Source organism: Mustela putorius, unplaced genomic scaffold, assembly GCF_011764305.1.
Source record: "Mustela putorius furo isolate JIRA1106 unplaced genomic scaffold, ASM1176430v1.1 tig00003937_pilon_pilon_pilon, whole genome shotgun sequence".
Taxonomy (NCBI): domain Eukaryota; kingdom Metazoa; phylum Chordata; class Mammalia; order Carnivora; family Mustelidae; genus Mustela; species Mustela putorius.
Genome location: NW_025422082.1, coordinates 2,574,913 through 2,579,817, shown reverse-complemented (window position 1 = coordinate 2,579,817; position 4,905 = coordinate 2,574,913).

The window sequence follows — 4,905 nt, the reverse complement described above, 5'->3', positions numbered from 1 at the left end:
TTACATGGTGACAAGGGCCTCAAAGGCAGCGACATGGTGGCTAGCTGGCCTTGGCCTTCCTGGAGAGGGTATGTGCCAGAATTCGATTACCGTCCCCACCTTCGCCAGCTTTGCCATATTTTTGTGCCATATCTGTTAATATGACAATATTTTTCTTTAAATGAACTCATTTTAAACTTAATCTATTGAAAACAAAACTTTGTTTTACTATTATACTAGGAAAACCAGTTCTCATTTGCCAGAAATAGATGGTAATAACACAAATAAAAATAAGGAGATCAAAACAAGGTTATTAAAATTTAGTTAGGTGCCTTTCCTGCCAAAAGCTCCTAGCCTGAGGACTGTTTTTGCTTTGTAAAAAGGAAAATTAGCAAGTGTTGGAAAGGCATTAAAAACCTTCTAGCCCCCAATGAGAGCTTCTGGAGGTAACCAGGATCTGTGTGAACTTCCTCAGGCTGTCCCAAACAGGGCTGCTGAAAGCAACAGCAACTTGTCTTCCAGTGTCCTACCGTCTAGAATCGTGATGTCAGCAGGGCCATGTTCTCTGAGAACAGTAGGGGAGAGTCCTTCTTTGCTAAATTGAGCTTCTGGTGGTCGGCTGGCCGACCTTGCTGTTCTCGGTTAGTGGCCATATGTGTCATTCCAGTCTCTGCCTTCTGGTCACATGACCTCTCCCCGTGTCCATCTCACAAGACCCTTCTGGTAAGAACAACAGCCATGTTGGGTCGGGGGTCCACGCTACTCCAGTGTGACCTCATCTTAACTAATTATACGTGCAACAAACTTATTTCCAAATAAGACCACATCCAGAGGCACTGAGGGTTAGGACTTCCACATATCTTCTTTTGGGGGGGCGGAGGGAGGGGAAAGGTACAATTTGCTCCACAATGTTGTCTTTGAGAGAGAACTGAAAAAGGAGGACTTTTTCATTGTGTGGTCAATTATATCGGAAGCCTGTCCAAGGGCCAGCATCGAGACCCAAGGGGGTCCTGAGAGTGTGAGAAGGCTTTGAGTGCCCCCTGCCAACTGGGCTGAGGAATATGGTGATCTGCCAAGCTCTCAGGAGTAGATGGTGTTCTTGAGGCCTGAACGTGTGTTCTGCTATGTCAGCCCGGGGCCAGTAGGTGCCCCCGCGGTTAGGATGAGTGTCCTCAGTGAGTCACAAAATCAGCATCGCAGATTTTGTAAGCCGCCAACACTTACTGAGAATCTCTTGGGTGCAAAACACTGCATTTCCCTGGATGTTGGTGTGGAGTGTCTGGTCCCATGGGCCCACTATGGGGCAAAAGAACAAGTGGAAAGGGCCAGAGAGGTGGGCGAGGTGGGTGGGGGTGGGGAGGTGTAGCAGATGCTGTGGTTCTAGAACAGAGAGGCAGCTGCCGCTCCAGGGGGGGTTTCTCAGGGACAAGTAGGAGGACTTTACTGAGCACTGCCAGGAAGGGAAATAGAGAAAGTCTCTGCTTCCCTGAAGCTCTGTTGGGGTTGGGGGAGGGGGAGATAGACAGCAAATACACCAGGTGGCCATAGTGCTGAGGAGAAAAATGAAGCAGCCCAAGAGGACAGGGAGGAATATTCCTGGCAGAGGAACAGCAAGCATGAAGGTGGGAGTGGAACAGCAGAGGCCAGTGGGGTTGGAGCAGAGTGAGTGGGAAGGAAGGTAGAGAGGTGGTGGGTGGCTAGGTTTCGGTGGGGTGGTTTGGGGGGGCTGGTAATTCCACGTGGGTAAGGATGATGTATTTTAGCTTAAGTGTCAATGCAGGATTTTGAGCAGAGAAGTCAGTAATTTGACCTAATTTTAAAGGGGTCCCCCTACTGCTCTGCTGAGAACAGTTTCTGTGAGGCAGGAGTGGAAGCAGAGAGGGGCTCTTAGAGCAATCCAGACAAGCTGAGGGAGGCCTAGCCTGGGGGACAGCAGGAAGGTAGTGAGTGGGGAGAAGTGACTGGGTTCTGGGTGTTCTTTGAAAATAGATCCAATGAGGTTTACTGGTTGGATCAGTTGTGAGAGACAGGAGTCAAGGCTGACTCCCAGATTTTGGGCCTGAGCAGCTAGAAGGATGGAGTTACCATTCTCTGAGACGGGGAAGGCTGCAGCATGTGCAGGTCTGGAGGGCAAATAGAAGGTTCTGAGTAGGGTAGTTAAAGGTAGATGTGACTTTCCGGGGAAGGTGGTGGGCGGGCAGTTGCATACCTGGAACTCAGCAGGGAGTCTGGACCAGAGATGTGCATTTATGAGTTATTTATTAGAGTTGAGATGGCATTTTAAAGCCCTGAGAAAGCGAGTGTTTATAAAAAAGATAAGCCAAGGATTGATCCTCGGGACACGGCAATCAGTAAGGCTAGAGGCCAGATCAGCAAAGACACTAGGGAGGGGCAGCTGGGGACCTGAGAGAAGAACCAGGAGAGAAAAAGAGTAGCTGCCCTGGAAGCCGTGGGAAAAACGGGTTTTGAGGAGGAGGTGGTGTTCAGCCGTTAATTAAATGCTGTGGGTGGGTCACTGTTGCAGGAAGGAAAGAATAGAGAGGCAGGAGAACAGATCCCGTGGTGAGAGTCTCAGTGTTCTGGTTGCTTCTCTCTTCTCAGGAGCATGAGAAACACAGACTGGGGACGAAGGGTAGGGATGAGGGCATCGGAAGTTTGAAGGGAGCAGACAAGAGACAAAGAGGGCTCAGGAAATGTGGGATTGCTGAGTGGCTCTAAGAGCCCACGTGACCAGTGGAACTCCAGAATTTCTGTATTTGAAGGAGGGACGAAGATCTTGTCAGAAGTGGAGCTTGACGGTGAACCTGGGAAACACCCACAGAAGGCTGAAAAGTCTCCTTGGTCCACATCAAAGAGAAGAGGAGCCGAAGGGGTCAAAAAATAAAGCGCACCCCTTAAAACCCCCCTCAGTGGAGGTTTTACGGACGGACAGGACAATAAGCCTCCTAGGTGGGGTGACTCCTAAGGCAGAGAACCGCGCAGTCCCTCTGTCGCAAGCTATGTGCAGGCACAGAAGTGAAGTAAGGGGAGGAGAAGGAAGGAACAGGATGAGATGGGAGGACACCAGGTGACACGGCAGCCACCCCACCTCATCTGGCAGAGAAAGAAACTCCTGTGACACCTCCTTCTTACTCTCCTCTCTCAAAGTATCAGGCCAGACATTTAGGCAGATTTTTCTAAGGGCATAGCTTGCATCTCTGGAGTACCTTGGCTAATCACACACACACACACACACACACACACACACACACAAGTTCAAACATCAAAGTAGTCATCTTGGGCCGTGAACTTATTGCAAAGATGTTGCCATGGCAGAAAATACTGCTGGAAGTGCTTTTTGGTAAATCCAGCTGAGCATGTGACACACTCTCCGACTGTTCTCTGTGGGGGTCAGTCTTGGCGTTCCAAGGGCAGATTTGATTTCCGGAACAGCCTAAAGTCATTTAGAGCCAAGTGTGATGACTAAAATTGGGGATTAGATTTTTTGTGTCCACTGATGAGGTCTGATACAGACAGAAAAAAACTGGCCTTGTCTTGGGGACAATACTTCTTTTAAGGGATTTAAGAAGCTATAATGTGTGAAGTGCCTGGTATGGTTTTTGATCCGTGGTGTGCCGTTCATAATTGGTAATTATTAATATTCCTAAAACAGTGATCCTGAAATGAATAGAAGCATCATTGAAGTAAATGATTTGTCCCCTAAGGTGCTGGCTTTGAAGAGACAGACTTTATCTAAAATGATAAATTTTGCTAAGTCTGTTAAAAAAGCAGATTTATAACTTCATAATCATATCTGTTAATCTTTATCAACCTTGCAAGTCAGAGGATAAAGAGCTTTATATCAGAGAGAAGAGCAGCTGGAGAGGACCAAGGGGAAGAGAATAATGCCAGCCCCTCTGGCAGCCCTCAGGACCACCCATGTCCACTGGTGATACCTGGTTATCCAGCACTCAGCGAAGTGGGTCACCAGGTATCAAAGGGACCAGATGTGTTGTCTCCCTTCCCCACTGCTGCCCTCGATGCTTTTCTGCTGGTTGGCTGACACCAGGGAAAAGCTCTAGGATGAGAAATTCTTGTCTTTGGTTTAAACCTTCAATCCTTCAGTACAAGAACAAATAATCAGGAAGAAGATAGCATGGGGATAATTTACAGGTCTGTGTGAAGAAGGTTACTAACGCTTTTCTTGAGACCAGGTTTTGATAATACAAGAGTAGAGACAGCAGAAAGGCCATGGGTGTTTCTGCCAGAGGGGTAGGGAAGGAGGAGACATCACTGGGAAGTTAGAGACACCAAAGTTTCCCTTTGTGCAGAGCCAGGCTCGCTCTGTGCGTCCCTCCCCAACGGGCTCAGGAGGGGGCTTCTCAGCCCACAGCTGTAAATGGTGAAGGCTGCCAGTGCCACCTGCTGCCATGGGGAGCAACAGAAAGACCTGGTCCTCATTGGGACTCTCGTGAGTTGGGTCAGCAGCTGTGGTTGCTCCCTCTCTGGGTCTCAGTTTCCCATGAAAGGAAACAGTGGCTTGGGGCTCTATCAGTATTTCCTAGACAGCAAACTTTGATCTGCAGGAAGAAATACATTTTACATTGAGATCCAGTATATGCATTCATTATTTATATGCATACATACATAATACAAACGTATATATGTACATTTTATATATTTATGCATTTTGTATATCATTTTACACATTATATGTGCACATATATGTATATACAATGTATCAGCTTGACTGGTCATGGTTTGCCAGTCAAGGTACATCTGTGGGCTTGTTTCTAGATGTGTCTGTGAGGGTATTTGTGGATGAGATTAGCATTTCAATCAGTGCACTCAGTAAAATAAATTGCTCTCCCCAATGTGGATTGATACCATCCAATCCATTAAGGGGCCAAATAGAACAGAAGGCAGAGGAAAGAGGAATTCACCCCT